Genomic DNA, 6715 nt, shown 5'->3' with positions numbered 1-6715 from the left:
TTATTCAAACTTTCTTATCATGTATTTGATCTGATGTGTCTGAGATCTAAAATCCTCCACTAGGATGTAAACTCAACACCCAAAGATAAGGTTGTCACTGTTGCATCTGCAGCTAATCTGCCACCCTTCAGGCATACACACACACACACACACACACACACATACAGTACATATGCACCACACACTACACACATATGCACAGGGGGGCATAAAAACACAGGCTCCACAGTGCCCACCCCCATTCCCAGCCCTTCCTTCACTGGGACTCCCTCTCCTGCTACCACCCAGCCCCCCCCTCCTGAATTCACTGGCACTTCCAGAAAGCTCCGAGGCGCCAGCGGAGCGGGGCTCATCTCTTGGGAACAATAAAGCCAGATCTTCATAAAAACTTCAAAAAGGCCTCGCCAAGTGTTTTATAGGTGCTTTAAAGGTTTATGGGCCCTGGGGAGGGAGGGAGAGAGAGAGTGAGAGAGAGAGAGAGAGAGAGAGAGAGAGAGAGAGAGAGAGAGAGAGAGAGAGAGAAATGAGTGATGCAGTAGGGGCAGGCTTCACTTTTCCCACCCACTGCACACACGCATACAGAAACACACACATGCCAGCATACGCATACATATATGCCGCAGCTAATCCGAGAGTAAGTGCCAGGCTGAAATCGGCTGGTGGTAGGCGGGGTGGGGCAGGGTAGGGGGGGTTGCTGGCGGTTGATGTGAGGGGCTGCAGGGAGGGGAGGGAACAGAACAGGTGATCCCACCCCGCAGGAAGAGAATAGAAGAAGAGGAATGAGGGATGTCATTGTGGCGTCAGTAGAAAGCTGTCACAGCAGCTCAAAATTAACTAACGTACATAGTGTGAACTTGTATTAAATTTGAAGCATATGAGAGGAGTGTGTTGTGTGTTGAACCTATTTTGGTTGAAAAGCACATGTCATTTTCCCAGAATACATGTCAGCATCCAGAGTCAGAGTCACATGTAGGCATCAAGACGAGAAAGTTGCACATGTTGGGTGTTTCCGATTCATGTAAAGTGAGCTAGAAGGTTGTGTGTGTGTGTGTGTGTGTGTGTGTGTGTGTGTGTGTGTGTGTGTGTGTGTGTGTGTGTGTGTGTGTGTGTGTGTGTGTGTGTGTGTGTGTGTGTGTGTAAGGTTATCTGTCCAAGGTGTGGACCAACCCACTGGCCCCTAATCCTCAACGACCTCAGCGAGGGTCAAGTCGAAGAGCGCGGAGGTGGGGAACTCTGAGACGGGAGCATCTCAGGGCCTGAAGCCTGCTCACTTCCAAGATGCATCAGTTGCCGTTTTTGCAGACATATCAGTTTAACTGCACACACACACACACACACACACACACACACACACAGTCTCACATGCAATGAAGCGCTTGGACTCTTCCATCTCCAGCAGCCTCTGAATCCCACCTCTCTGCCAGTGGAAGTGCTGATGAAATCACTTATCGAATGATTCACCCCAGATTCACAACTTCACTTTGTCGCTGCTCGGCTGCAGATATTTTGATGAGTCACGAGTTGCTGCACCCGAGCTAAGCGCACTCCACTTTGAATCTCTTTTATGAGCATGAATGGCCACTATTCAGGGCGTTTTTGGAATGTTTTCTTTATAGGTATTCAGATATATGCCAGGGGTTATATTTAGCTCGGGTCCTCCTGGAGTCAGAAGGTTTAAAATTAGGAGGTGTCAGAATTCCAGTACAATTCTTAAGTTACTGTCAATAAACGGTAAAGGGCTGCTCTTAAAGGCGTAGTGTGTTGGCAAGGATGCATTATGGCATGATTTGTGTGTGATAAGCTGCTGGGGAAAGTGTGTGTGGATCTATCCTGATATAGTACAAAAGTGTAAATCTTCTACATGGTACACATGTGCATTTACACGTCTATATATCAAGATTCCTGAGTGTGTGCCGCTTGTGTGCACCAGTATGTGTTTGTGCGTGTGTTTTGCGTGTCCATCTGCACATTAGTGTTTGTAGGATCTGTTGACAGGGAAGCATGCAGCATTTTATTTGCTCAAGGGCTGAAAAAAAAACACATGGCGCTAGCAAGGGAGCGCTGTGATATGAGCCTGCTGAAAGCAACCTGGCCGGCCAGAATTCAACACTTGGATCATGATTCAACTAAACATTTTAACACACTGCGTAATAACAGAGCCGTGCAACGTTAAATATTATCTATGCATATGCAAAGACGCAGACTTTTTAAAAAATATTTCTTTGCACCATTAAGTTTGGATAACTATATTCTATAATTCTATGAACATCCTGATTTGTTTTTGTTTTTATTCAGTGTTAGTGTAACTCTACAGCCGTGCATATATACTGTACATATACACTGCTGCATTGAGAGCGTAAAAATGACGTAATGCACATCGCCCTGACACTGGTGGCGGGGATGTCATTATGTCAAGTATTTTCCTAATGCCATACGTAAACTCCATTCAAACCTTTTGCAAAAAAAAAAAAAAGGTAAAAACACTCCCTCAACACAGGCAATAGTAGCGTCATTGTTCATCCCTGCTGAGTGCACGCTGCAGGCTTCATGTGGCCATGCCCACCACTTATACTGTGAGATTCTGTCTGCAGCTGCCCTCCATTCAGTTTTCATCAACTGGGTGGCAAACACTCATGAGGTCATTGCAATATAGCATCTGTAGGAACAAGTGCCCTCTATTTGTCCTCTCCTCTCATTCATATCAGATGAATGAACGGCTTTTGGGAGTATATCATACATGTGGATGAAACTCCAAACTAAAAGAATAAGCCCCAAAGAGAATCTGATCTGCACACACTTGAAATACAATCTTGTTATGCTCCTTATGGCTGATGAGGTGTGCCAAAATATATCATGGCTCCTCGTGGAGTTTCTCAGCTCCTGAACTGAAGACGACGCCATGCGGTCAATGCAGAAAGAACTAAATGAGGTTTATCTCTCAAACAGGAAGTGTAAATAGGTCAATATTACATAAAAGGTGGTGTTATTGCTCAGTGGGACACAGATGAAGGTTAGAAACTTCCTGCGCTCATGTGCAGCGATCTGAGAGAAGAGAGAAGAAAAACCCACATAAACAACCAAGGCTTTTATTTTGTAATATTCATTTATTGTTCAATAAAAATAGATTTTAAAAAAGTGACGTGATGTCTCCTTCATGACTTGGCCTGATGGATCTGCCAACAGCTCCTTGTAAACATGGGGCTTTACTTTATTTTTTTTTTTGACTGGAAAGGGAATTTAAACCCCCTTCTTCCCTTTCTGCACAATCTAGAGTCCTGCCCATAACTTCACTGACCTTTGACCTTTGCGGTGACGACAGCCCCATAATTCGCTTACTTTACATTGTGGGCAGATACAGTACATTTGTCCCCTGGTCTTGTTTGTCTATGTACATCCTTCAGTTTCTGGTTGTGTGATTTGTTTTTGCAGTTGGCCCTCGTAAAAACCGCTTTTAACAATGTGAATAAAGAAGACATCTAAGCTCTAACACAAGTTCAAGCCATCAGTAAAACCAATTACAACTTATAACATCAGTTTGTCTTAAGACATCTTTATACAGTAGTTACACGTAAACACATCTTTGAAGGTGTAAGGAAAGTAAATTCTGTAAACACTTTGAGAGACACCACTGTTCACCCCCCCCACCCCCACCCCCCAGCCCTCAGCCCTCCCCCACCCCTCCCCCACCTCCACCACAGGTTCAACATCATCCTGTAAACCTGGAATGCTACAGTAACTGAGGCCAGGCCCACCGACTTCACTCATCAGACTCTCCTCTTTTGGACCTTTCTGGTGCTACATTTGGAAATGCTGCAGGTTATTATTATGGTGTGATGTTGCTGAGCTTGGTTGACATTTTAGAGCAGGAAAAAAAAGAAAAAAAAAAGTATTAATCATGCTGATAGAAAAAAAAATAAATAAATAAACAACACAACAGCCTGGAGTTTCTGTTAGCGTGAGATGTGGAAATTAATGTGAACAATGCACAAACTGTACTGGTTCAAAAAGAAAAAAGAAAAAAAGGTTCCACTGTATCCTACCAGTGAAAAGAGAAACCAAAACTTGGCACAGGTTCCCAAACATGAGCTAAAAAAGGATGGTTTCGATTGTTAAGAGGCTGATTTATAGTGTAGTTAGAATTAATGTGGTTCATCTGAAAAGTACAGCGCTTGCACCAGTGTAATTGAAGTCAATGACTTATTACAGACAGAAAGTGTCGGAACTCTACAGTTTGCTACATCTTACAAAGTGTAGCAGTTTTTCAGGTCATAGTGGTTTGTCAAGAGTCTTCCATGTGTCACTGAGGCTAAAATATTTTCTTATGGTCCTTTCATATATAACTTATATTGACGCAGTTTGGGAGACAGTTTGGAATATATAGTGTGTGGTTTTTGCCTCTTAACAACTTGAGTCATCCCTTTAACACCAGAATACCTTTGGGAGACCCTGCTCTAGACTGACGGGCACCACTTTCTGGTGCATCTGGGAATACCACTGAACCAAACACAACAAAAACACTAAACTGGTTAACTTTTAGCACAGCATGACTACAGTACTTCAGATGTACTCAGCACAATTCTGGAAGGTTTACATGCGTTTTCCATCGATTAGACAAAACAAAAAGAGTCAAGTATTGCTTGTTTTTTTTTTTTTCTCTGTTTGAAAATCCAAATGAGCTGGTTTTTATTTTGTGTTACTTCACAAGATGAAATGATGATATTAGTTAGCTACACTACGACTGAGTCTACTATACAGAGGATTTGTTGCTGCAAAAGGGAGAAAAGGAGCACCAGAGAGGCAGTGCCAGGTTCCCTCCACCTCGCCCTCTCTCTCTCTCTTCCATTCTCTGTGAAGCTCTCTCTCCCTTGTTTGGCTGCTTCGCTACCAGACAGTACAGTGGCCAAGAGCAGTTGAGTGACAGGCTGACGGGCCAAATCGCCGGGCCGAGTGCGTCCCCAAGCGGAGACGCCAGCCCCCCTCTGTACTTCTCCCTTCCTTCCTGCCCTCTGGGCCAGGTCCAGAGCCCACATCCTGGGAACATGGGGCCGGGCGGCTGCAGCCGACAGCTCTCTGGGAATGACACAATGAGAGAGTTCATAGGAAAAGCTGTGTCCGTGTGTGGCTGGGGAGGCGAAGATGCTGCCCACGTCAATTTGGCAACGTTCACAGACCGATGTGCCGGCGTCAATCATGCCAGAAGTCAAAGCGATGCTCCATTATTTTTGCTCAGCATCACAATCATTTCCCCAATGATTTGTGACAGCACAAAAAACGATTTTCTCTTTGTTCCATTTTGTTATTGTTCATTTGGTGTCCATATGAGGGTCTCTGATGTTCATAAAAAAAAAAAGGTCTTATATATGGGAGAACACATTTCATGGAAACAGATTCTCAGAGTAGCTTGTGAGATAACAAGAACACAGCAGAAAATATGACAACATGTTATAGCTGCAGTTGTGGACGGTAACACCACACTGAGAGAGAAAACTGTAAAATTTAGGAGTCCTTGGACAGTTTGTACAAATGTTATTTTAGTGTGCATTCATCTTTTAACACTGTCTTTCTCTCTCTCTCTCTCCTGGAAGTATCACACTGTGGTGGCCCGGCTGTGTTTGAGCGCTAGTGGTGAATACTCCTTAATGCGAACGCACAGTTTGCCCCTCAGCCAGGGGTTCTGGAGCTCCAGGGGACAGAAGTCGTCCTGAAGCCACTTTTCTCTGTTGTCCACAACCAGCACGAGGCCAAAGTGCTTAATCTGTTCAGGACTGTAGTACACACACTCCTCCTGTTCCCCGCTCCCTCCGCTGCTACCGAGCATGCGCCGAGACACCGTGTTCATCTCCTGCACCACCAGCTGGACCATCTCTTGTGCTGACGTGCCTGGAGTTACACAAAGCTGAAGCACAGGAGGAGAAGAGACCTTTCACATTTTGCTTGCACGTTACAAACACAACAGAATTATTTTACCATGTCAAAACATATCAATACCTTAACACTGGTCTCCTTCGGCAGCCCCGTGCGATACTGTGGGTACACTCTGAGTGTGGCATGACAGCCTTTCCTGAGGGCAGCAGGTGATGGTGAGGAGAGTCTCTGGGTGCCGCTGTCCTCCGATAACGTACGCGCTGGTGGAAGGTGGGATAAGCAGCGCTCGGCAGAGCAACAGCGGTCCACTGACGAGGGCCTGTGCCACCTTCGCTGCGGTGAGGTGGAGGGTGAGGGGCAAGTGGTGTGGAAGGAGAAAGGCTGGTGGTGGGCTGAGGTGGCGGAAGGAAACTCCAGGCTGCTGGTTCTCACGCAGAAGGCCTGTCTCTTCTCTGTGATGTGCAACAGCTCGATCTGCCTGCTGGGCAGGATGAAGTCACTGTCAAACAGCTCTGGGGCCCCTCTCCGCCTTTCTCCTGCACACCGAACTACTCCTCCTACTCCGCACCGCTCACCATCCCTCCCGTGCTGCGGCTCTGAGGCCTGGAGGACGTCTGGCGTGGAATCCCTTAGTGCTCCCCCTCCACGTCCACTGCCGCTGAGACACGTCCCTCCTCCTGAGCTGCTTCCATCGCTGCGCAGGAAGCCGCGAGGCTCCAGGGGCGCAGAGGATGAGAGGGGTGAGGGGGGCAGCAGGTCCAGCTCACGGGGGCTCTGGGCGCGACTGGAGTCATAGTCACTGTCAGTGGTGAGGAAGACCTCAGAAGAGCCCTCCTCGTCTGATAGTCCA

Source organism: Seriola dumerili, unplaced genomic scaffold (assembly GCF_002260705.1).
Source record: "Seriola dumerili isolate Sdu_G_001 unplaced genomic scaffold, Sdu_1.0 BDQW01000068.1, whole genome shotgun sequence".
Taxonomy (NCBI): domain Eukaryota; kingdom Metazoa; phylum Chordata; class Actinopteri; order Carangiformes; family Carangidae; genus Seriola; species Seriola dumerili.
This window is presented reverse-complemented; position numbering follows the sequence as displayed.